Source organism: Dermacentor albipictus, unplaced genomic scaffold (assembly GCF_038994185.2).
Source record: "Dermacentor albipictus isolate Rhodes 1998 colony unplaced genomic scaffold, USDA_Dalb.pri_finalv2 scaffold_13, whole genome shotgun sequence".
Classification (NCBI taxonomy): Eukaryota; Metazoa; Arthropoda; class Arachnida; order Ixodida; family Ixodidae; genus Dermacentor; species Dermacentor albipictus.
Window position 1 is genome coordinate 1,412,686 of NW_027225567.1, and position 27,570 is coordinate 1,440,255.

The 27,570-nt window shown below is 46.8% G+C and overlaps 1 protein-coding gene and 1 non-coding gene across 2 annotated transcripts in view; both read right to left on the reverse strand.

Annotated features, from left to right (window-relative positions):
- LOC135917796 (nose resistant to fluoxetine protein 6-like) overlaps positions 1-27,570 on the reverse strand; it is a 413,546-nt gene that overhangs the window by 144,527 nt on the left and 241,449 nt on the right. The gene's annotated exons all lie outside the window — the stretch shown is intronic.
- Positions 19,617-19,698, reverse strand: TRNAS-AGA (transfer RNA serine (anticodon AGA)). Its single transcript has one exon. It is a non-coding gene; the product is annotated as a tRNA-Ser (tRNA).

Here is a 27,570-nt window from a genome sequence, read left to right on the forward strand (position 1 = left end):
CCTTTACCGTGCCCCAGCGTAAGGTGGACGCCTTTCTTGTTAACATGCCTGGCTTCTTCCTTTCTCTCCTCTGCCTCCTCCTGCCGAAAGAATATACGCCAACACTAGCATATATGTTTATTGTCCTGCCTTTATGTGCGCAAAACGAGGTGGCTGGCCTGCGCACGCGTGTGTCTGTGTTCGGGCTTGTGGGGGGAGGAGCGTTAGGGGTTGAAGAGGGTGTGTGCGCGTGTGTGTTGTCTGTGTGTGTTATCTGTCTGTATGTGCGCGTGTGTGCATGCACATTTCTGATAGCCCTTTGGGTGCTTTAGAATGTGAAACCACATTAGTTTTAAACTGTAGCAGAGGTGTATAGGTTTTCTGCGCGTGTCTACGGAATACGTGCCGAAGATGAACATGTGCACATGTGCCGAACTGCGCGCGGGGAGAAAGGCCTTTCTCCTGCGTTTTTGCCTCCAGTTCTTGCTCTGATTGGCGCGTAGTTCTAAGAAAGAATAGGGAGTTTCACTAATAGCGCTCCCAAGCGACTTAGCGAACCCCGAAACACAAACTTCATTGTATGGCGTGTGTTTTTTGCATGCACGGCAGGCTATATGTCCCCTAATTTTGAGTCCCCTATTTCTAAAACTCTCTAGTAATAAAAAAAAAATGACCATAAATACGCCATGAAATTGTACAGAGATTAATAAGTTCCTCACACGAAAAACGTGGATGCTTTCTTGTTGGCGCAGTTTCGCTGTGATGGAGCGCCTGTTGCACGCACTCATCTGAGTTCTCGAACTGGAGTTCACACGCGAAAATCTGATTACGGCGGAAATTCTTTTCGTGCACCATGGCGCGAGCACTGCGTAAAGCCCCACGACGTGCGCGCAGTTCCTCTTGGAACGAATGACCTATGTCAAGGAGGTGAGACGGCAACGGAGCGGGGCGAGGAGACACGTCATCTTTGGCTCTTGCACGCTTTCGCTAGGGGCCTGCTGCGCTGTCCAAGCTGTGCTGCGGAAACGCTGCCGGACAGAACCCTTCATGCCACGTCTTTTAGAGCGAAGCTGGATATGGCTATGGCTCCGTGCAGTTTTCGTGGCAGTTCGTCGACAATAAAAGAAGGGTGAGCGTGCATGGCTGATCCCGTAGGTAGCGGAATACTAGACCGGCCCGCGGCGGAGGTGAAGCAGGCTTCATACACTGCGCCCCTAATTATAATAATAATAATAATAATAATAATAATAATAATAATAATAATAATAATAATAATAATAATAATAATAATAATAATAATAATAATAATAATAATGGTGATAATAATAAATGAAATAAATCAGTCAATATGCATTGTTTCAAGTCGATGGGTGTACTTCACTCGCTTGTGAACAGCAAAAGTACAAAACGTACGTACAACCATACACTCTTGACTCGCAAGAGGACAATGCCACCGACTGTGGGGATGTCTGTACTGTACAAATGAAAGACGGGATTGTGATATACACTGTTTATATATCTCCAGGAACACCCGAGTGTGACATCGAAAAGTTCATGACAACGCACCTTGCGTAGGTTAGCCGTGATGACATTACCCCTGTGATCATCATTGGAGGCTTTAAGGCGGACATTTCAAAGCCACGCAAGAAATGGTTCCCTGAGTTTGTGCTAGAAGACTTTGGTTCGAAGTTCCAAGTCACTAAACTAATCAATAACGCTCGTGTATAGATTTAACTTTGATGCAGATTCTAAGGCTGTAACCGAACCAATCGGTGTATATCACCTTAATCACAAAGCTATCGTTCCTACCATTACCAAATGATGAAAATAAATACATGTACCCTCGTCTAACACTGCGTGACGTGCTACAGCTTCGCTAGTCATTCACCTTCATAGGTTTGAATGGTGCCTCAATTTTTTTTTTTTCAGTTTCGGGTAGTGGGTTACCGAGCCGTTGCTGGTGAGAGCGTGGAGTACTGGGCGTATATGTCCATCTCAGCTGCAATGCGGTGGGCCTTATGGATGATTTGATGCACCAGAAACTTCATGGCGTACGCTGTGCATCCACCACAGATGGAAAATGCTGTCCCAAATGCGTAGGCGAAGCGCGAGATGTCATATAGGCGCAGTTTTGTGGCTTTTACACCCTAGTATTCAGAAATGCATCTCAACTTGGAGTTTATTCTCGACTAGGTATAAGTGACACCTGTCGTGAACGCACAGATGGAAACGCAATGAGCGCCTTGAGCCCGTTAACGCCAGGCGTATTGAGGTCAAGTCAAGCGTGGGCTTCAAGTTGGGAGGCATTTATGAATACAGGGCTGAAGCACCACGACGTCAAGCTGCAATGAACTGTTGCGATGCCTGCTAATTTGTTTTACCCGCAGCAACTAATAAAAGGAGCTTCTGAGAAATTATGTAACGTACTAATCAAATTAATGAAATAGACATCTGCCGCCGTGGCTCAGCGGCTATGGCTTTCTTCTGCTGAGCACGAGGTCACTCAATCAATCAATCGTTTTATTTCCGTCTATTTCAGTAAACAGACATTAGAGCGGGGATTAAAAACTGCCATTCGGCAACTGGACGAGCCCGCAGCCCTCATTAAATTGGCTCACAGCAGCACGAACACATCCATACCGATAGTTACACCACAAGAAAAGTCGATAAAGTAACTTAAGTTGCGGGTTCAATTCCAAGCGGCAGCAGCCGTATTTCTATTTGGGTGGTATGCAATAACGCTTGTGGATATTTTCGTTTTGGTGCACTTTGTAAAATCCCAGGTGGCTAAAATTAGCCCAGAGCACCGGTATTCCTCATAGCCCACTGCGCAGCTTATAGAAACAATAAATCAGTTTTTTTGTAATTTTATTTTTATTAAATGAACGAAAATAGCGGTTAGTGTCGGCACCCCATCAATGACAATCTAAATGACTAATACATGTTGACCGGTGTTAATACATGTTGACCGGTGCCATATCAACTGATTTTGTTTTTCCACTCTTGTCATCTCGGTAAGCAGTTTTGCACACAGCGTGTGTCGCTTCCATGAGCTTTTGCTCGATCACCTAGGCCGTTACGCCAATCGATAGAAACTCACCTTCAAAACTCGTAAATTTTTATGCATGGCAGTTCCCAAATAAAAAAATAACGGCAACAACGACCATTCCAGACACGTAACCGCGTTATTTCTTCCCGGTTTCCGCCAATAGCGGGGTGCCCTTTCGACAAGCCGTGACACACTCTGCTCCTAGCCGATGACCCAGATACATTGTCCTGTCGCTTAAGTGCGCTCGAGAAGGTTCAGAAATTAAACGTGAAAGTAAAGACAGCGCAATCGAGGCGGGTTCTACATCCCTGTGACAATGCAACCCAAATGCGCGTACACATAGCCTAAACAAGTCTTACCCAGCTAACTTTAATGGGCGCTCGCCACGAGGTTGCGTCACGGTGCGCCCAAACCTCCAGCGTAACAGGCCTATATGCCCGACGCTACCGATCGCTTGTTTCCTGCCGGTGAAGCGGGAAAATAAAGCCGGAGCGTACACGCGCGTGTGTAGTAGAACGGCGTCGTGGGATTCTTTCACTACGCTTCACATATATACGCGTTCACTGGATTATTGGACACGCATACGTCAAGCTTAGGACAACGTACAGTTTTAGTCTGTACGTATACGCTTTGCATTTTAGAGAATACTGGAACGCCAGAGACGCGAACGGGGCCGTAGCAGCGCCAGTATATAACATCTCCGAGTGGTTTCTTCAACCACAAAGCTTTACAGAAACATTTCTTTTTTGTGTGTGTGCTGCGCATGCTGTCTTCGTCGGTGTAAAAGCACCACTGTGCAATTAGGATTACGTTGCATTAATAATTATGACGCATTCACAACAGCAACTAAGTACCACACATCGCCCATCATTGCAACAAAGGTTTTTGCGCGCCTTAGCTGAAATTGGCTCCCATGGCACCACGAGCGCTGCTGCTCGCCGTCTACGTCATAACTAGTTTAGTATTGCCTACATCTTTCAGTTGAACGACACAACGGAAATTTTACGCACATTGGTCTAACAGGAACTGTCCTGGTAAAGGGGCAGGGGAATGTCATGCGAATGTTTCCCTTCACGCTTTCTGGTAGGTTCAAAGCTCGGGTTTCTATAAGCGCGTTGAGCAGCTGTCTGTAGGTGCGTTTCGCGCTGGATTATTGGGGTACTGACATATGAACGTATCGACAGTCGACACTGACCGCAGCAGCTACCACTGTAAAATATGACCCTTACCTTATTCCACTCATTCCAAATCCCACGATCCCCCTCCACTGTATTTGACTTGCGTCGAGTTTGAGTGTTGCAGTACAAGTACGTCGACTTAGGAAACGTACCAGCGTTCCAGCGCGTCTTCTTAAGTGTAGGAGAGGGAGAAAAAGGCCCTGCGCAAATTGTAACAAGTATGGTGGCGCAAGCCCCCAGTGGAGGCCTAGTGGCTGCAGTTTTGGCCTGCTAAGCACGTGATCGCGGGGTCAAATCCTGGAGGCAAAGAGAGAGAGAGAGAGAAAACGCCTAGTACCGTGCATTCTGCGCACGCTTAGGAACCCCAGGGGCTGAAAAATAATCCGGAATCCCTCACTATGCCATGCCTCATAATCAAATGGTGTTTTCGGCACGTATAACACCAGAATTGTCGACTTCAAATTGTGGTGTAAGACCCAATGACAGAACGCATCAGCGAAGGGCTGAGCTAAGGTAAGTGGCTAAGACATGCGCTTCCATCAGATGCATTGTCTGTCTCATTTTGATGTCTATTCTAGAGAGAAAGTAAGGTACACATGGCAGCTCACATAAAAAATTGAGTGCAACTGTTAAGCACAACAGACCCAAATGCGCAATGGCAACGGTTGCAATGGCAATGGTTGCAGTTCCACATGCTTACTTCCAGTCGGCGTGTTCAGTGTCTGGGTGTACGATGCACGCTCTGCCTCCCGTGTATGTATGGGTGGTCGCATTTGTTACCTCAAAGATGATGTGAAGCTTTGTATTTGAAACAGAACCGTCAATTTAAAACCTCTGTGTCCCGTTGTGGTGCTCTTGACAACGCTCATTGCAAATAGCGCTATACCGCATGTCTGTACAGAGCCTGCCACGCCCAGCCGCGCTAGCGAGACCACACCGATGCTTCGCGTGTGCTTTGCGAAGCCATGCGACTAACTATGGCTACACTATGGCGCAGACTGACATGCATGCTGACACTATATCCCCGCCCCGAAGTCACCGCCCACTCCCGAAGCCTGCTGCCAAAGCAGCTCCCCGCCTAAGCAGTCTGAAAAGCTGTAGCGACCAGCAGTGCCCTTGAAGCGCGATGTGCCAAGACCGCGATGGGAAGCCGTAACAATGCCCGCTGCGCACTGCAGACGCCAGTCCTTTGTTAACCTGCCCGAGGCACACCCTTTCGTTGTTTTTATTCTTCGAGGCAGATACGCGTCATGGAAGCGGAGAAAGAGGTAAAAGACATCGATTCTGAGCGCCGCCGGGCGTGAACGCAGCGGGCGCCTCGGACATGCGTGACACTGACGAAGATAAACTGTCTGCTCGGAGCGATGCACCTTGAAAATTTCGGTAAACATCGCTTAACATTTTTTTTTCATTTTTTTTTTGTGGCTGCTGCTACTACTGTGGCGTAGCTATACACTGTATGCTATATACCCCAACGTCAATGAAATAAATAGTATTTTAGGGGTCTTTCACGAAATAAGTAGCATCCATTATTTGCGCAAGAACTTAGAGTTTACGAACGTATGAAACCAGTCACGTCTTTGACGCATGGAGTGTATCAGCCACATGTCTCCGCTAATCTGGAAGCGTGTGTGTGTGTGTGTGTGTGTGTGTGTGCGTGTGTGTGTTTGTGTGCGTGTGTGTGCGCGCGCGCGCGCGCGCGTGTGTGTGTGTGTGTGTGTGTGTGTGTGTGTGTGTGTGTGTGTGTGTGTGTGTGTGTGTGTGTGTGTGTGTGTGTGTGTGTTACAAATACAAAATTTGAGAACTCGCGTTCTACAACGTGAAACTCGCGTTCCCATAATCTATTCTGCGTATAGAGGATATCCCAACTATCATGCAAAAGTGTCAATGTTGAACTTCTCGAGCAACATGAAAAACTCCCGATACAGCATTCTGTTGCCCTATATACGTGCTATATAAAAGTGTTTTTGCGAGTGTGAAATAGGCATGTGAATACGCGTAAAGTGCCTCAAGCAGCCGGTCGCGTGGCGATTTTGCGTGCATTTGTGGGCTTATTTTACACTCGGAAAACCACTTTTATGTAACACGTACTCAGCAACCGAAAACTATATCGGGAGTTTTTCATGTTGCTCTACAATTTTCTCGTTCACACTTTTGGTCTAATTATAATAGTTGAGAAGTTGATAAATTAATTAAGACTAACAATACAATTTTTCCGGTTTTTTATTCCTAACATGTTTGTTCAAACTGTGCATTGCGCTTCACTTGAAATTTTGCGTGACCTAGCTCATGGCAGTCATTGGCGAAAGATGTGAGTGCAGGTTTTTTGTTATCGCGCATGCTCACGCCGCGGCATCCGATGCGCTGTGTCTTGTCGTGACAATAAATGCGGAACGCTCCGGGAAGAAACGTCGCGCTATGTTCGTTCGCTCTCCGTAAACAGGCAGACGGGCAATATTGTCTTGCCTGATAACTGCTGTATATGAATGCATATAAGGTATCGCGCCGAATTGAGAATGATTCTGCAAAAAGGTTTCGCATATGTTGCTATTATACATTGCGACTTTGTGCTGGTCATAGTACGTTTCATCCATTGAAGCATGTTTTGTTTCGTTAATTATATTGGTTGCGTTATTCTGCACGAATAAAAATGAAGTTACTTTTGAAATCTCTGTGGCACTGTCATTTCATCTTATTCGCTGTTGTTCCTAAGGAGCCTACAGGGGCAATAGCCGTCAATAACAGCCTCATTATTTTCACATTAAGAGATACGCTACTCCTGTAGTTTAATGACAGGTTGGCGCTTCAGCCGAGGAGTCGTAAGCTCGCCTCAGCCTCAAAAGAAAAATAACTACTGGCGTAGCGGCTGAAATGCCAGAAGCTAAAGAAATTCAAGCATTCGCACCAAGCACCATAATACCTTGACGTCACTGCCTTTTCCGGGTGTGGCGTCACTTTTCTTTTTTTGCTTGCTGTTAGTTGTCCCCCCCCCCCTTCCCCGACACGTAAATGGCGACGGCTGGAACGAGCCGCCATCTCCATGACATGTGGGCTTCTATGGAAGCTTCGCTACCAGTTTACATATGCCTTGCACCCTGCATATAGCCACTGGCGAATAACAATTTATGCAGTAGCTTAAAAATTGCCGAAATCGTGTTTTTCTCCGTAAATATGGCTCAAAATATATGCGATTTCCATAAATCTCTTTAGTTCGGTCCACCACTTTAAGTTTGGAGCGCCAATCCGGCTGTAAAAAAACATAGCACTGCATCGCATTATATTCAACTCGCCACGAAAAAGCTGTTTCAAAATTCCTGATTCGTTGCCTTTATAGGCTCTTGCCTATAGAAGAAAAAAAATTTACTTTTTTTTTTCGTGAAACCTGTCTGTTTGCAGACTGCAGCCGCTATAGCAGGGATAGTTGTTGCTGTCGCAACTCTGTGTCATTCTAAGCCGAAGCCTTTAGCTTATCTGGAGGGAGAGAGCAGAGATTAGCGAGAGAGGAGTGATGTGTACAACGCAAGACGCTATCGGCTGAAGTGTCAGTGCTTGCTCATCTAACCAACTTCTCACTTTTGCTGCTTAAAGGGAAGCTGAAAGGTTTTCCAGAAAAAATGAGTGAACATCTGTACATAATGGTTTTCAACCCTCCGAATTCGAATATCGTATCGAAATTGAGCGAAACAAAGCGGAAATATATTTTATTTCGGCGAAAAGTGCAGCAGCGGACACGCCCAGCTCGCGCGTCTCGTTTCCGCCTGTGATTGGTCGGGCGCCTCGTGACGTCAACTCTAGTAACCGACCGCTGCTGCTACACATGAAGCGCGGTGCCAGGTAGTTTGGTGCTGTTTTTCTGAGACGGTAATGGAAAATTTAGAGAGACTGCGTTTTTCTGAGGAGTTCGGCGTTACTCCCTACATGTACGAGCCGATTGCGAAGAGCCGGCCTCTAGAAGAAGCAAACGATGCTGGTGCGAGCAGTGCTTTCGACGCGGACGAAAGCAAAGTCTTGGGATCTCCTCGTGTTGGAAATGCTCTTTGGTGAGTATGTTTTTTGCAAAGCGATCTAGTGATCTCGCCGATCTTTCGCTGATCTAGTGAGCTCGTTTCCGGTCAAACAACTGTAGTGTTGTGTTCCTGTATGCCTCCTCGTGGAACGTAAGCGGGTATGCGATCGTCGGCATTTGTGCGCTGTCCAAAGCTGTCGGCAATCTACAAAGACGGTGTAAACGCGTGAAAAGCTTCCCGGTTCATGCAGTACGTGTAGTGACCTTCATCTGTTGACTACCACGTTGACTACCACTCACGTTGATTACCACTCACGTTGACTACCACACACGTTGACTACCACTCTACATACACGCAGGAGGGAGGGGGGAAAGAGATAAGAAGAAGGCAGGGAGGTTAACCAGAATCACGTCCGGTTGGCTACCCTACACTGGGGGAACGGGAAAGGGGGAAAACAAAGATAACAGGGAGAGAGCGGAGGGAAGGAAGGAAGGAAATTGCAGTGAGTTCGCTGACGTGTGTGGCCTTACAGAAATTGCAATTAGAGTCACAAATGGTCGCACAAGACGCACCAACAAAGGAATGCAGGGTCGATCGAAGCAGATTACGATGGCACGAACGCAGAAACAAGCGCGGTCAGGCACGGTCGCGGACGCTGCGAAGGAACGAAACACTAGAGTCGACATCACAACACCGCGGTTTCCGGTCTCCGCTCGCATTGTCAGCGTCAGCAGCAGCGCGCGGCATTCGACGGGGGGCGGAGCTACAGCGCAATTTCAACCGGCGATTACGTCGCTCCTAATTGAAAAAAAAACCCTCAAATTTTACCTACATGGTTTATAAGGTTCCCGCATCCATATATGAGCGTCTTATTGAATTCGACAGACTCTTCAGCTCCTCTTTAAGGTCACGCCATTTGGGGGAACGAGCACAGAATGCTTCAGTTAGCCATGTTAGAAGGCTTTCCATCTACACAAATAATTTGACCGTTGCAGTGTTTCAGTCTGAGCCCACACGTCCCCGTTTGTGTCAACTGCCGTAAGCATAGATGGCAAGAGAATGTTTTATCATTTATACAGAAAATCACCAATCCGTGGGCGTTGTGCGGGCGCTCTCGTGTCCTGCGGTATATTCGGTGGTCTGGTGCAGAGAAACAGCAAAGCGCAACTTTATAGTTTGAGTAACCACAGTGAGCTTGCTATAAAACTCGTCCTTCAGAGCTTCGCGTGTCGACGCCATATAGACTCCGCGGTTTTCGCATCCGCTTGCTTGTGCAATTTTGACTTTGCAAAGATTTTCGGCCTTGTTGGTACTGCATGTTATCTAGTGGTTAGCGCAGTAGCTTGTGACTCTATACTTTAGTGTGGTAAACACTACGCCGGGCAAACAGGATGACGCCTGGACGACAAGCTTAGAGAGCACTGTAATAATGTTAACGAAGGACGTGATGGCTGGTTAGCCGCGCACTACAGTACGTGCGGTTGCTGACCTTTGTTTCATGATTTACCTTATTGTGTACAGACATAACGACGGAATGGCTAGATTCATAATAGAATCCGCAACTATAGCTAAGCTTGGCCATGAGTACATTAACGCTCCTTCAATATGCATATATCGAGGGACAAAACTGTCATTTCTTGTTAGCCCTTATTTTGCACGTGCTTGATGTTTGTAATGGCTGTATAAACCCGTAACCAGGTTTCTAATGAACCCACATTCAATGTAGCGTTTGTGTGTCGCTTGACTTCTGCACGTTTTGCCCCAAGTTTCACTAGTAAGCACTAGGAGAGGAGTTTCGACGTTACGGCCTTGGTAAGGGACTGGGAAAATAATCGCCCCAGTTTACGACCCTGCTGCATTACTAGGGAAGCCGGGGTATAGTGCTCTGGGTTATAGACTGCAACGCGCAGGAAATCCTGAAGCTCGCGTCCCCCCCCACCCCTCGACACACGTACACAGTTTTCGATCGCCTTAGCAGGGAATCGAAGTTACCACCACACGCTCAGCAGCAGAGTTCCCTAGCCCATGAGCCGCTGCGAGGAGTCAAAACAAAAAGAGACGTGCACTTTCTGTGTACAATTGCAACAGTCCGTTCTTCCGCATTTCGCCACGGCATGTTTCATTCGACATCGAGGGGAGCGTACACATGCGCGGCAGCAAACACGTGGCCGGCGGCAAGAAAACACGCTGCCGGTTGCGCTCTGTTGAATATTAAGTACACCGGGGGTATCGCAGTCGGCGAGCCAGACCGGCTGCTCGGGGAAGTTGGCTACGCCTCCAGACGTTCTCTCGGTTGCGTAAAGATATCTTTCTTGACTCGGCGTAGGTTTTCGTGCATAAATGTTTCCCCATAGCTAACGGACTGCGTTGTTCGGCTTCACGGGTCTTACGATTCACCGCGTGACCGAATGTTAGCATTTTGCACCTATGTTGCCACTTTGTCATCCGGGTTTGTCGCAACTGTGAGCGCAGTGACGTAAAGTTGGTCGACGTGGACCGCAACTGTGATCACAGTGACGTAAAGTTGGTCGAGGTGGATGATGAACGAAGACGCTTACTTGAGAGTGCCGGCCTTCGAATTGGCGTTCTCGCGACTCGCGAATTGAAGCGATGCAAACGCTTTAAGTCCAAGCAACTGCTGTGCATTGAGCGTTGTGGAAAATTTCGGTTATACTAATAAAGCTATATAATATGTATTCAGAGAAAAATGAAGCCGGTCGGCAGCCCGTCAGTTCCCCAATAAGGTCACGGACGTTGAAATCCCCGATGATATTCCATGGACCAGGGTTCGCTGTAAATATACTTTATAGTCTTTTGCTCATAAACAGGTCTGAGCGACTCGACTGTAAAAGCAAACTCTCTTTTTTTCATGTTTAGCCTTAGGTAAGCATATAGGTTGCTATCATAAGGTGGCACTGGCTGTACGATGTAGTTAAGCTTGTAACGAATAAACTCGAAAACCTTCCTGCTGTTTTTATTGGTTGAAGAGTTCATTTATTGGGAAGCAAATTAATCTAACTGAGTTGGATTATTTCGCTTCACAGATTGCGATGATTGAAAATTCGTTAGAATGCAAGCATTAAGCCCATAAGAAAAGTTCAGTCAGGTGTTGGGACCGTAGCGGTTTGCCGATTATCCAGAAATTGAGCAATGCGTTTAAGGTCACCTTAAAAATGACTTCGACGGTATGACTATAGTCCTTTTACTGCTTATATAGTAGAACGTAACCACATTCTTGTCTTAACTCCTTTTTGGTCTTGTACGTACACTTTACAGAGTGCCAGCCGTCGAGGCATGGTATCGTACTGATAAATATTAATGAACGCGAAATGAAGACGATGACCGTGGTAGAAAAAAGTAAACCCGATGAGCGCTGACAACTGATTACAACTGATTTGTTCTGTTCAGTTGTTACTACCTCAGTCCTCATCTTCATTGCACGCTCATTAATATTTATTAGTGAAATATGAACGAAACAGCCCAGTAACGCGTAACCTTAAGGCATGGTGTCGAAGCTCAGCCGAAAGGGTATTCGGATGTGTGGTATCATAGGGTATACCTAAATACTTACTATGAGTAAAATTTGCGCGAACACTTCATTAAGGCCGCAAATGTTGCTCGAGAACCGTCACTATACAGGTTAATCATATGCCTGGGCAGACATCATTTGCAATAAAAACTGAAGCAATCCATTGATTAATTGGATTGATTGCATTAGTTAACTTCGTAGTTACAAAGTTAATATTGTTTGTACTGGAAAGTTGAAGGGAATCGTAATAAAAGTCTAATTCCGTGTTTCTGCATTTCTAAATGGCCATGTAGAGCAAATTACAACTGGCGTCAAATTATTTGTTCGACTGACCTGACTACACACGCCGCACTGCAAAGCGCAACTCACAGCGCGACACTCCTGCCACGTTGCAGGTCTGCGCAAACAGTATAGCTTGGCTAGGCGGCTCGATCTTGCCCCTGCTGCTGAAGTGACTGCGCGTCCCATCGGGAGTGGCGCGCAGCGGCATTTGGAATGGGAATGTGGAAAGAGGAATTAAGTGTGACCGCAGCTTCATTTTACGCAACGCTTTTAGGTCGCACATGAGAGCCGCATTTATCGGTGCCGCGTGCGTAATGAGGTAAGTTTAACGAATAAATTTACTCCAGTTATTCAATATATATGGACATTTTGAAATGTAGAAACACGGAACTGGACGTTTATGACGATTGCCTCGAATTTGATAATATAGAAATGCATCGTAAAGTTGGTAACTAGGAAGCTAATTAACACTGTGTAATTCTCATCTCATCTCATCTGTTTATATGCTCATCGAAGTCTACACCATGGCCGTTCCTGTGTGTTTGTGACTTTTCTTTACGAACTCATTGTGATGCAACTTGCATTTGACTTTTATACTGTTATGTTCATGGGCGTATAGGACTGTACTGTGGATTTCTGACCGTATGAAGTGGTTTCTGTTTACTTTCCTACATACTTTTTATGTTGTTGCTTCCGCTACGAGAAAAGGAGTAGCCGTCACCATTATATATATAAGGTGACTACGTCTCTGTCTTTCATTTTCATTTCAATGAAAAAAAAACGCTATGAGTTTATAATTAGTAAATGGATTGCTTTCCTAGTGCTTGCAAAAAACGCCCACCTGGGCAAATAACTATTCTATAGCACCGTACCTCGTGTACCTTTTGCAGGCTTCCTTAAAAGAAAAATGTGTACGAAATAAATGTGTTAGCAAAAAGAAAGAACGCACAGAAACGAACACACACAGACACACGCTGCATTGGCTGAGAAAACGTCTGAGGAACTTCTCAGACAAAGAAGGCGAGCGCAGAGGCGTCCTTAGTATGACCTCGTCGCTAGCACGCTGTCAAACAATGCCACATAAGAGTCATAGAGCGATCTTTTCGGTCCTTTTTTTTTTATTTACAAGGTTTATTCGGGATGACGTCGCGGCAGCGAGGGAGTCTGGAGACTAATTATTCTCAACAAGTGGTGTGCATGGTATCGAGACAGAACAAAGTGACATCGACGGCAGAAAGGGTACCTTGTTAGAGCAGTAAAACGCAGAAGAGATGGCGGCATAACGGTGATGTTGCAAGCAAAGAAAGAGCGATAAGGATGCATAGAAAGGCAGGAGGGTAACCAGAGGTAGTTACGCTTGGCTACCCTGCACGGGGGAAGGAGTAGGGGGATAAAAAGAGAAAAATAGTGAAAGGGGGAGACAGGGATAGAGAGAGAGAGAGACAGTGAAATGAAGAAAGACAAGCACAAACAAACGTGTACACTACAGAGCGGTAGGAGGCGGTGTTCTTAAGGTCTATCGTCGAGGCCCGTAGACCACAGGAACCTTAGTAACTCGAATACGGCCTGTTTCTGTGGGCGCTGTCACAGTCTGCGAAGGCGTTACATAGTGTTACCAGTGTCAACGTCCCAGCATTACATTCTACGTCACACAGTGCACAGTCACAACTTGCCACAACTTTTCACACAGTCCGGTGTCTCTTAAATAACGCAGCAGTGACTTCACAGCGGCTCGCGCTGACGTTCGTGTAGGACAGTTTCCAAAAATGTTGCTTTCCATGAGTGGGCGCTTGACCAGTTGGTGTACCGTGGCTGAGAAGGCTGCTCCCTGCGAGTTGAAACGAGAGCACACGATAAGGAGGGTCGCTTCGCTGCACCCGCAGAATTCACGAAGAGGGCTATTGGCCATCCCGATCCCTAAGGACTACGCACTTGAGAATGCCACTCATAGACAGATTAGAAGAGTGCAGTCACATCGTGGAAGGTCGGACGAAATACTGAGCTGGGGATTAGGGCTCAGGGTATGAAGGCGTGTACTTGTCAAGTCGGATGAATTCCATTGAACGAATGTTAGGTTACGCACAACCTCGAAAAGATTTTTTCCCTGCATCGCCTCTCGAAAGAAGAATGATAACGCAGGGGACGCCGTCATGGGCAGATTGGGCAACTCCGTCCGCTTCATTGTTGCCACGTATACCACAGTGACTAGGCAACCCTTGATATAATATATCGTCTCCTTCGTCAACTAGTCGATCGATGGTAGACTTGTCTGATTTCTGCGACGAGCTGCTCATGTGATCCATGACGCAATGTTGAGAGTGAACTCTGGAGAGCTAGCTGCCTTGGAATCACTGAAGATTGACCATGGATGCAATGTAGAACCGCATCGATGACTCAGCCACTATCGCTGATGATACATGTGACGTTTTTAGCTGTATTTTGCCGGATCTTGCTGAAAACACTACCGCGGCAGCTGAACTTGTAGGTGTGACTGAGCCATCGATGTAAACATGTACGCGGCCACTGTGCACCTCATGTAGAAGTCCTAATGTGGCCTGCTTCAGGGCGAACGACGGCGTGTTAGCTTTCTTCGTGATTCCTTGGATGGAGAGGCGTATTTCAGGTTTGTGCGGGCACCATCAAGGTGCGGATGGTCGTACTGCACGCATGTAATTCGTTGGCAATGACGTGCGATTTGTAGAATTTATATGACTGAAAGTTGCGTGCGGCCTTTCTGCAGGTAGAGAAGCAAGATGATGAGAAGGTAGTCGGACAACGTGCCGGATATGCGCCCTGAGAACGTCGGTGGCTGTCTACGTTGATACTGGGTGATCTTGCGCTATAGGAATCGTTACTGCTGTAGACGCACACTTCCAAAGACCGAGACACGCCTCTAAATAGTCCCTGGAGTGCACGGAGGTTTGTTTTAAAGGTGTTGCCTAGAAAAGGAAGGCTGTATCTTGTGAAGCCGAGGAACAAATCAATATAAAGCTGCAGCTTTGACTTTCCACCTACAACTTTCAGGAGGTGTGTTAGTGTCGTTAACATCCTCTTTAGATATGAAACTTGCGGGCTCCATTATAGTTCCCGGTAGATATTTACCCCTAAAAACGATGTTGCCGGGCTATGGCAATTGCTTGCCCATTGACGCTTACAGAGTAAAGCATAATTGCCTTCCCAGGGAATGCAACAAGGTCGCATTTCTCTGCAGTAAGCTCTAAATTCTGTTTTCGTAAGTACAACGATGTTAACACACAACGATGTTAACGTAGCTACGTTGTAGCCTTGCTCGTACCTGCAGTCGTGTTACAGCAGATGCCAAGATGCATGTCATCAGCATAGATTGATACTTCAACTGTGTTGGGCAAGCATCGGACAAGGCTACCGAGCACTAGGTTGAGTAGTGTCTGGCTCAAACCTCCGCCTTGCGGAACTCCACGGAATGTTTGGTGGCGAGTCGTGGCGCCATCCTCGGTCATCACGAAGAAATAAATGTCTGTCGGTCAAACAAATGCATAGCCGCTGAAAAGTGCGGCCACTGATTACAGCTTCCGTCAGAAAATCTATAATGGCATAATGTGCTACATTGTCGTAGGCACCTTTTATGTCGAGGATCAATGTCGCAGTGAGTCGTTTCAGATATTTTTGGCGTTGAACAGACGTAACCAAATAGATTACATTATCTATGGACGAGCACCCACAACTGAAGCCAGCCGTAGCATCCGGGTACACGTTATACCTTTCCAGGCGGGTCGAAACTATTATTTTCAGTATTTTTCCAATGCAACTGTCCTAAGCGATGGAGCGGTACGATGACAAATCTAACAGTGATTTACAAGCTTTGAGAAGTGGAACCAAGCGGCGGCATTTCCAATCATGTGGAACCAGTGTTTCTCCATGACTCGTTGCAATGGTTTATCAGCATGAGCCTTGCTTTCTGTCGAAGGTTGCCGAGCGCCGCATAGGTAACGACGCCCGGCCCAGGTAACGAAGAACGCCTGCAAGTCGCCAGAGCCGTTTCAAGGTCCGCCACCGAAATCATTACATCCGTTAGGGACTCCCGAGGCACAATAGCGGCACATGTTGTAAGTGCCCGTTGGGGCTGCAAGCCGGCAAGTCTTAAGCAAGATTCCTCAGCAATTTCAGTTTCTCGTCGACCTTGGTGCAAAGCGAAAGATTTGAAAGGAACACGCTGTTGCAGATATACGCGAAGTCCACGCACGGTTCTTCATATCTGAAATAGCGCTCACATGGATTCAACGACGTACAGAATCGTTTCCATCTTTGAGATTGTAATGCATCAATGCTGCGCTGAATCTTCTTTTGGATTCACCCTGCCTCTCTGAGATCGTGGATGGATTTAGCTCGCCTCTATCTTCTTTCCGCCCGCCGGCAAATTGATCGCAGTCGCTGTAGTTCAGCTTCAAATTCTTCATATTACAGGAAAGGTTGAAAATCGCGCGTAGCCTCTTGGCATGGCTTCTTGAATTTCGAGTTCAAGACTGCAATCTTTTCCTTCCTGACAATGTTTTATTGTGTAAAATTTTCGCTGATATCATGCGTATTTTGTGACTGTTTCTACTATTGCCATGAATAAAATGCACAAATGTACTCACTTTTACGCGTTTATTATTATTGAGAAGTGGAAGCCTCCCAACTTTGTACTTTGCATCTCAGTATACGCGTTGCCCTGTCAAATATATACAATTCCTTTTACAACACAACACAACACACACACATACACACACACACACACACACACACACACACATATATATATATATATATATATATATATATATATATATATATATATATATATATATTATTATTATTATTAACGAACAAACATCCCCCGTGAACTATCGCGTTACTCCCGTTGACGTTTCTTCCGACCATCGTTGTCGTGGTTCGGAGATGGTTCACGTTTCGTGCCTAATACGATTCGTTCGGCGTTCCCCTCCTGGCTAAGTCGCGGCCTGGCTGGCCGCTTGCGCGTGCGGGGAAATTAGTGTGAGCATTATTCACACGCTTCATATTCTCACCTGTACATACTCATCATCACCGTTTTGGGGCCTGGTGGTGGGGCTCTCACTCGAGAGAATAAAGAGAGGACTGGCTGCCTAAACCTCGTCTCACAATATATATATATATATATATATATATATATATATATATATATATATATATATATATATATATATATATATATATATTGTGAGACGAGGTATATATATATATATATATATATATATATATATATATATATATATATATATATATATATATATATATATATATATATATATTGTGAGGCGAGGTTTAGGCAGCCAGTCCTCTCTTTATTCTCTCGAGTGAGAGCCCCACCACCAGGCCCCAAAACGGTGATGATGAGTATGTACAGGTGAGAATATGAAGCGTGTGAATAATGCTCACACTAATTTCCCCGCACGCGCAAGCGGCCAGCCAGGCCGCGACTTAGCCAGGAGGGGAACGCCGAACGAATCGTATTAGGCACGAAACGTGAACCATCTCCGAACCACGACAACGATGGTCGGAAGAAACGTCAACGGGAGTAACGCGATAGTTCACGGGGGATGTTTGTTCGTTAATAATATAGGGTCCAAGAAAGCGGGATTCAAACTTCTACCACAAACCGGGTGTACGAATGGGCGTCCAAAGGAGCACTTCCTCTCCAGGACGAAAGGAGACGTCGCGACGAGAGATGTCGTAACGTTGCTTGCGATCTAGCTGACTGACTTCTGTGTTGAAGCGAGCACGTTGACGGCATTCCTCAAGTCTCGAGACGAACTGTTCGGGTATACTGGCCGAGGTGTTAGTTGGGGCATCGAAGAAAGCGGCGTCGATGGTGAATGTCGGTGAACGGCCGTAAACTAGGTAGAAAGGTGAGTATCCCGTAGTTCGTTGGATAGCGGTGTTGTGAGCAAAAGTCACGAAAGGTAAAAGTTTGTCCCAATTGTCGTGGTTTGGCCCGATATACATTGATATCATATCTATTAGTGTGCGATGAAATCGCTCCGTTAATCCATTTGTTTGTGGGTGATATGCGGATGTTGTCTTATGAAGTGTGCCACAAGCTCCGAGTACTTCTGCGAGCATTGTTGACATGAAAGCCTTGCCGCGGTCGCTTAACAGTACACGAGGTGCCCCATGGTGCAGCACAATGGCATCCGGAAAGAAGGTGGCAACGTCGGAGGCCGAACTGGAGCGTAGAGGAGCGGTCTCTGCGTAACGTGTGAGCTGGTCAACCGCTGTCATGCAAAACTATGTACGCACGCAATGGCTTTTTGCGTTCTGATTCACCACTACTAAGGCATCGTACTGAAGAATGTTTAAGCTGTCCATTTCCTTTGAATTTTGCTGCAGAGTGACACTTTCGCACTTCGTAGAGGTCAGTCTTTTTGCAGTCCCAAATGTGTGAATAAAAACAAAAACGTTCTACTCTTACTTGGGTTGAGTTTTGGTTGGCTGAGAAATTGACCAGCTTCAGTTCCTCCACTTCACAAAACACGAGCAAAATTAACAAATGATGCTGCCAGGAAGTTATTTTCTTTATGCTAGCCCCCACTATATCTCTAGACTAGTTAAATTGTAGCCCTAAACTTAACCACAAATTAGGAATCTCAAAGCGACTACTTTCACGAAATGACGAGATGAAAGACGAGAGAAACAGCGAATATTGGTGGTTAACAACAGCTTGCTATACAAATATTTCTCATTATAGTTGCTTGGCACTGGTGTGTGCGAGAGATGCCCCAGTCTTTTAAAACAGGAATAGAAGCTTGCAGTGTAAATGCGGAAGAACAAAAGCGCTTCGTAAACACGGCACACTTCAGCGGGTTCGGCACCGTGATTTCGCCTATGTCGCCGCGCTGCCAGCGGCCCTGCACGACAGCACAAGCACATCTCGCGCGCAGGCGAAATGGGAAAGGAGGGATTCCGCGACAACCTTCCCCCACCCGGCTGCGCGGCCTCTCCCTCTACCTTCTGACTTCATCAGTGACGTCTTGAAAGCATTGTTTTTTTGTGTGTGTGTGTGTGAAATATCTTCAGTTGGATACCCGGCAGCCGCCGGTGGTGGAAGCGGCGCTACCGCTGCGTATCGGCTTGCGACCGAGCGTGCCAAGGAAAGTATAGGGAGTTCCCGCACCCTAGTTAAAGCTTGCGTAATCTAGGTTTCGGAAGCATGATAAAGAAAGCGGCCACACGAAGAGCTTGCTCGCCACTGCAGGCGCTCCTTATCACGCCAGCATCGTGACCGTGGGCGCTCACGATCATTGAGGGAGATATATGTAGGTCCAAGTTTATCTGTGCGCACTTGACATCATTTTTGCTTAGTTTGTAAGCGCAACTTTACTTTATGCAAGCTACTACATGCACTATAAAACTACGAGTGTCACTTCGTGCAATTAATTGTCTAGTACTTTGATAACACTGTCAAAGCATCGCCATAACTGCGGCTTCTTATTATTAACACTGTAAGTGACAAATGTAACTACATGACGATACCTTGCTTCGCCTACAAATTGAAGAATGTAGCACGCAGGCGAGCAAAAAAAAAAAATCTACTGCGCAGTCGACAGGATTCGAACCTGTGCGGGGAGACCCCAATGGATTTCTAGTCCATCGCCTTAACCGCTCGGCCACGACTGCCGCGCTGCAGCCGTAGGTGCGTGCGCTGAATTGTCACTATTCACAACAAAGTCATTTGTGATTTCTTCCTCCTCTTTCACGTGCGTGCGCCGAGGTTGCACGTGTGAGCGACCTTTCAATTTTGAGCGAAGTCACAGAAGAAGCAAAAGAAGGATACTTCATTATACGACGAGTATTGTCCGAGTTGTTTTTGTTTTGAAAACAGGAGCAGGTCTTGCCAGCGAGCTTTAGAATAGGGGTCCCAAAGAAATAGCGTCAAATCCACTGTGGATGCGCGAGATGCCAACTGCGTTCGGGTTTTGCGTCGGGCACGCTATTTCCCTGATTTAGCGGCAGCCCGAAAAGCTGCCCTAAAAGCTTTGCGGCAACAAATATGGCGGCACCCTTCGAAGCAACGGCCCTAACCTAGCACAAAACTTTGTTCGATTCGTGGTAACGCGTGAAGTTCGCGAGCTAGAAGAAGTGACTGCGGTTATCGCTTTCTCTGAACTATAGTGTGTTTTATGAAGATGGATTCATTAGACGCCGCTGATTCAGAATTGATTGTCGATTTCTTGGCTCGTAGGCCTAACATGGCTTAACTTAGCTGGTGAAGGCACTTGAAATTGGTTACTAAAAACTAAGCGCTACTAATTGCTTGCTGCTAATAAGATAACCTCTCAACTGCAAATAAACGTGGAAACACGAATGTCAACATTACTGTTCTTGTCATGAAATGGTATATTTTCTTTAATTATTTTTAAGGCCTTCTCTTTGACGTCCTAGTCGCGCTGCAAGCGCAAGACGCTATCCGCAAACGTTACGCCCTGTTCTAAAGCACCACTCCTGCGTGCCCCAACCCTAGCACCCACAAAGCTCTTTGGGGCCCTAATGTTTTGGCGCCCCTATTCCCAAACTATCTATTGAGTGAGATCCGTTCACGTTTGCCTACTGCGCGCGCGGGACATCACGCTTGTGGTATCACAGTGGCTATGGAATAACCTTGTTGAGAACGAGGCCGCAATTTTGATTCCCACCGCGGTGATATCGCATTCCGATGGGAACGCAATGCAAAAACGCGCGTGTATCATGCTTTGGGTGCACGTTAAGAATAGAACACCAGTTGGTCAACGTTAATCCGAAGTTTTCCATTAGAGCGTGCCTCACAATCAACTGCACAGTTTCGGGACATTAAAGAATATAGAATGAAAAAAAAAGTTTTATAGAAACTGGCCGTAAACTGCCTGAGTGAAAGTTTTCCGCTGCATACTTCCTTCAGTTGAAATGCACACTTGCTCTATAAATTCGCAGAAAACTATAATTATGTGCACGTCGTGCCACGCGCACTTCTTTTCTGGCTCATGGGAGTTGCCTAAATGTGTCTGTACTCGACCAACCTTCGCCCCTCCACCCACCCCACTTGTAATTGAACCCAAACGACTAAACTCTCACATACGCTAATAAGACAAAGCAAGTAAGCAATTACGAAGAAACAAGAGCAGACAAAATTTAGCTTGGATCACGGTCATGAAGGATCGACGTGTTAAGTGCAAATATGGACGAGCGCTTGGAGAGGAGTACGTAAAGAAGCAGGTAAGCTTATTTTCGCACCTGTTGTCTTCTTGCACTGCAGAGCACATGAGGTATGCAGTATCGTGTAAATAATAAATAAAAAATAATGTTTTCATCACACGGTATTTAGTGCGAATGTACGACCAACATGCCTGTCTTTCAATTCCTCGAGGAACCTACATTAGGTTGGTCAGGATTGGTCGGACATTAGGACATGGCGAAAGCAGAGCCTCAAGGTGAAGAGGGAATACGTGCGAATGCACATTCACTAACCATGATCACTCCTAACATAAGTGGCATCGATCACTGTGAATGTGTGCAACGGATCACGTTGAACTGGTGCTCTCTTTAATTCTTAGAGTCGCTAATTGGGGCAGACGGAAGGCCTATATCCTCCGGCAGAATTTGATAGGCCTAAGATGCGTTGCGAAATATCGCGAGGGTACCTTAGATCAATCTAAGGTACCCTCGCGAATTGCCTGCTTCTCCAAAGAATATGTGTAACCGACCAGCTCAAGCTAGTCGGTTACACATATTCTTTGGAGAAGCAGACAATTCGGCATGTTCTTTGCAAATGCCTGCAGTACAGTGTGCAGAGACAATTGCTTTCCGCCGTGCTGAACCAGCTGGACGACCAACCTCCTGCAGGAAGAAAGAATTGCGCAACATTTACGAGACTTGCCATCTGTCTGTGTGAACGCCTGCGATCGGAATGCCTTTTCTCTTAACTGTTCCTAGTTTTTTTCTTGTTTTCTTCTCTTTCACTCTCTCTCTCCTTCCAACTCTTACATGTAGCACCCCAGTGCAAGGTAGCGAATTGGAAATTCGGCTCTGGTTAAACTTCTTGCCTTTCCTTTCTCGCTCTATCCCCCTTGAAGAAGTATATGGAGCAAAAAAAAAAATAAGCTCCTCCATTCAACCCTGTGAAAGTGGATGTGCTGGTGCGGACATTAGACAAGTACCACTACTCCAAATGACGTTGGATGACGCCACCATAAGCGACGTACGTTGCGCGCGCACGCACATGTGCAGAAGTAAAGCATACATCCTCATTTTCTAGGCCGTCCGCCAAGCGCAAGTACATTATTGAACTAAATTAATGTTTAAAAGGTAATAGTGTGAGAAAAATGCGTAAAGTATGACTAACACACAAGCTGCTGGCATGGTAGCTTTCGAAATACATGAGAAAACATAAATAATGTTAAGCGGCAAAGGAAACAAAACGCCCTTTCCAGCTGCCGTTCCAAGTATGCCTGAGTGGCCGCGGCCGCTAGGTCCCAGGGGCCGAATCTCCGCATGCATGCCATTGGCTGTTTTGAAGCAGACGCTCTTTCGACGTTAGCGCCAAGTTTCCTTCAGTTACTTCTCTGGCAGAAGGGCGATACCTTGGCAAAATGGCGGCGCACACGATTGTTTACGTTGTCATGGCAACAGGAACAGCAGCCGTGAGCGCCTCCTCACCCTAGCGTTCGTCATTTTTTATTTTTTTTATTATGATAACCCGCTTCGCACCCTCTCCAGCCTTCGTCATGCCCCGCCCACCTTCACTTTTCCTTTCTTTTGCCTGTGCGCGCTGTGTGTGCGTGTGCCTGTGTGTGTGTGTGTGTGTGTGCGCGTGTGTGTGTGCGTGTGTGTGCGCGTGTGCGTGTGTGTGTGTGTGTGTGTGTGTGCGTGTGTCTTATCGCGTGGGCGGGCTGCCCTAGGCATTGTTTATGAACTGGGGCGTGCTGCGCCGTGGGTTCTTTATGCGCTAGCACGCACGCAGTCTTGCCCATACTTTGAGTATTCCAGCATATGCCAGAATATATATAAATTCCACTTTTAAGACAACAGGTCCTTGGCTTCGTTTCATTGACTTCCATTTCCAAAAAAAAAAATAGTTTCGCATAACTTGGTATGATACGCGCTCAGAAAATGGACAAAAGTGAAAAGTGCATGACATGTGCATGACTACTAAACAACACAAAAGTTCACAGAGAGTGAACTGACAAAACAAATAAATAAAACTGAAGAAAACGCGAAGGTTGTTTCATGTAGAAATATATAAAGGATTTTTATATAATGCCCTGAAGACCAAAGTGTAGAAGAGCTCCTGAAGTGCGCACCGAGAGCTTTCATTTACTCACTGAGATATTGCACAAAACTGGACAACCTGTATACGTAGTCATGACAACTAAAGAAAGGGAAAATGCACTTTGTTGATTGTTTTATTGACAGCCATGCCAAGAAAAAAGAACATGAACTTACTTCTAAACCTGCACAAAACTCTATGAAATGCGGGTCATGTTCCTTACTACTGAGCAATATGAAAAAGACATGGCAGAAGAAAAATACTATTGTTCTAAAAACAGAAATACCCGTTATAACATTGTTTTGAGCTTGGCCACAACTTGAGTAACGGTGGCAGTGGGGAGCAGAAGGTAATCAGCTTTTGCATCAGCACATAGAAAACATTCGCAGAAAGGTCTATTCTTCAATCAAAGACCAGGTGAAATAAGCCAACAACACGACTTTACTTCACCGCGAAAGCAATGCTTATAAATAAAATTACGTCACTTAAGGCACTAAGTCATAGCTACTGGGCACTTGTGTAATAAACACGAACTGCAAAAATGTGCATATACGGCACTTTCAATGCTCATACTTGAAAGACACGGGACTTTCTGACAATTTGTGACAGTACACTGTGTGGCGCAGGACTGTACGGTGACACTGCGTAAGACTAGAAATGCCTTTGCGGGCTGCGTGACAGTGGCCACAGAAATAGTTCGTGTGTACGTGCGTGTGTGTGCTTAGGTTTTTTTTTTTTCCTTTCTGTTGTGTCTTCGTAATGATAGTTCTGCGCATGCGCAGTGTACTTTCGTTCCTTCTTCCCACTCCCACTTCCCTTCCCACTTCAGAGGATAAATGCTATCGCATGCCCCGAAATTAACGTCTTCTATGTTCGAGCGGTCTGTGCCTCGTAACTGTTCGGGCCGCGTGCCCTGGCTATGCTACACTTTCTTTTTTTATCCTTCTTTCTTTCTCACCTATTGCATCCCCTTTCCCTTCCCCCAGTACAGGGTAGCCAATCGGAGATAACCTCTGGTTAACCTCCATGTCTTTCCTTTGCCTTTCTCTCTCTCTCTCATGCTTTCCAGAAGAAAAAAAAAAGCGTATCATGCCTACGCATGGAGGTTGTTTGCGCGGTTATCCCATCGGCAATTAGTGAGATAACACATAAACACGAACAGTAATTTTCGGCTTTAGTGCGTTCGTGGAACGGTGAGACCCAGAAAAAGCACTGAGGGCGGAATGGGAAGCTGAGCGAGCTAGTGAAGTTGCAGAATGATACTTGGCAGAGAAAAACACAAGTCATAGACCAGGTCACAATGAGGAGGAAAATCTATTTGTCAGCTTTCTCTACCGGTAAGAGGGAAGTGTAGCACAATGAAGGCGCAGCGACGTCCGGAGACTCATGGAGCACACACATGCACAGGGCCGTGCTCGTGTACATCCGTCTTCGTATGTCCTTGGGCCTGCGCGCTCACCTGTTGTCGTTAGGCACCCGGAAGAACCTTGCAGGGTTTGTTTTTGAGGCGTTCGTGCGCCCCTGCGTGATGCACGAGCGGTGCGAGTCGTTAAACGGGTGAAACATCGCGGAGCACAAGCACACAGCTATCGAGGACCACGAAACTGAGGAAACTGCCGACGCACAGCAGCGCACGCTTCCCCATACCAGCGGATAACAAAACATGAAACTTCATGCAGCGGGCTAAGCTGGCGTGGTCGGGCGTGCGCGGGGACAGCCGAAAGTGAGCGATTCGTGAGGGAGGGCAAGGTGAGAGGAGTTGAGAAGAGGGGCGAAAGAGCAAGGCCTCCTGGATCGGCGCGCGCCGATCTAGGAGGCCGTTGAATGGAAGTGAAGTTGGTTTCCCGCCCTCCTGATGGATGGCGCCAATTACCTCTGCCGCCGAAGCGGCACAGTTCCCGAGGCCGGACTAGATGACAGTACGATTAGCAAGCATATATCCTCCTTCTTGTTAGCCCTCTGTCTGGTGCAAGTGCGTTATTGAAGTAATTGAATTTCTCAAAGTAAAATGTGGTAGAAAATTCGTAAAGTACCACTTACACACAGCCTACGTACATGATAGCATCGGATTGTAATTCGAATATGCGAGAAAACATAATTCTGTTGCGCGAAAACTCAAACACAAACTCCTTTTTCAGTTGCTTTTTTTTGGGGGGGGGGGTGGGGGTTGAGCACGCCATGAAAAATTCCGAAAAACTAGAGGCTAGCACCTTCGCTGTAAAAGCTGTCACAGGCCGAAGAAAAGCAGGCATGGTTTGGGGTAGTCACGCCACCTAAGGCGTCACGAAACCCACTTAGTCATGCCGCAGTTTCACCTGTCACGAGCCAAAGTAAACGTCCGTCTCCTGCCCTTACTTCCACTCACCGTTTGCACCGTAATATTTTATAGACTATCCCGAAGGGCACAACACAAAAGCAGACAGGAACGAGGAACAGTGTAAATAATGACACATGTATTGTTTTTCTCCGGTGACCGTTTTTCACCGGCTAACAAATGGTAAACGTTATCACTCGGCGCAGGACGCGCCAGCATCTATCGGGAAGTTTCTCGAATGTTATTGATGGTTCTATCCGTTGTCTGTTGTCACCCGAACTTCGTGTAACCTGATTGTGTGCGCGACTTAAAATTGTGTAGCACTGCCTCGAACGCACGCGGGCACTAGCGATTACTTTGAACATTCGACGAGTCATGTATAAAAGCCGACGGGCTTGGCCCACGCATCAGATTTTTCACGACCGCCGACTGTGCTTCGAGTGCCACTTGCTTTTGTGGGATCAGGTTCGTCAAAAAAAAAAAAGACCAACCCTTACCCTACCAAAAAATGAAAGTAAGAGAAGTGTGTCCTGCGTGCACCAGGGGTGCGATCTTGTACGCGTTCCAAACTCGAACGGAGGCGGTCCGTTCTTTCCGTCGCGAAATTGGCGGTCCGTTCCATTGCGTTCGTCCGATAGCAGACAACACGGAATGATTGACAGCAGATATCACTTCACAATTGACGTCATGGCGTTCGTCACCGTTCAAACTGACCAACTGTATGCGGCTCGATGGAACGGACCGCCTCCGTTCTATTTTGGAACGCGTACAAGATCGCACCCCTGACCTTCGTTACAGTTACGTAACCCACAGGTAATGGTGCCGGATGGCTTTGGTCTCCCGCTCCCTCAGCTCGGGATCTTATCGTTGCTGTCGGATTGCCTGTGCTTGGACGGCTCTAACGGCTAGATCGGCGCGCCGATGGGGAGCTCTTTCACGGGTGAGTTCTATATCCCCGGCTCGTCGAAGGCTACCAGTTTCTCGGGAGAACGCACAACGCGTGGTCGTTCCGCCCGTTTTCCGAAATGATCTGAACGGAAACGAAGCCTGTGCAGCGCACGCGATACCCTTTCCTGCCCTTTGCCTCCCCGGCGGAAGCGAAGCGGCTCTGATTAGTGGCGCGCGTGGCGTGAGCGCGCGCCTATGCATCTGGAATCTTTGCTAATGACTCAAGCTTCAGTGCCTGCGCAGCTGCCAGGTCATGAAACCGCCATTTCCCATAGCTGATCTGCTCCGGGAGCAACTAGGTTTTTTGCGTGACCACAACGCCCCCGAAACCTGTGAGCCAATACAAGCTTAGTTAGTTTCGTCATTCACAGTTTTGCTGCGTTTTTGACTCACTACAAGGTGACAATAATTTAAATGAAGTACAGCCCCGATGTCGATTGTTCAACACCACAATTTTGTCGTATTCAACCCAGGAGTTTCGTTTTCGTAGCGCTATGAGGGGCAGCAAGAGACACAGTGACATTATGCTCCGCGAGTACACTGGTGCATATATAGAAGTGAACAGAGCAGGGCTCGTTCTGTCGCAAACTGAAGCGAATTGGTTTACTACCGTCACTTTCATGGTTTATCTCCCCAGAACCACTCCTGCCTCTTTACATTCGCGTCTCTCATCCGTAAATCTCAAACATTCTCTGTCTCTAAAGGCGCGATCACCCACCGCGTTTACCGCAGGACAGTCCACCCTAAATTGTTGCGAAGTCAGCAATAAGCATCCTAGCACAATACACGCGTACTGTAAATGTTGCCAAGCCCTATACGCATTCCTTATTATCACGTGCACCAACGTCATCCGCCGTACCACCTGAAGACCTGCACGAAACCCCGTGACCACTCCTGGTGCGCCGCGTTTGTCACATCGAGGCAACGATGGCTGCCTTCACCACAACATTAGGCACTGGAAAGCGCCCCCTCCGCAAACGAAGAGAAC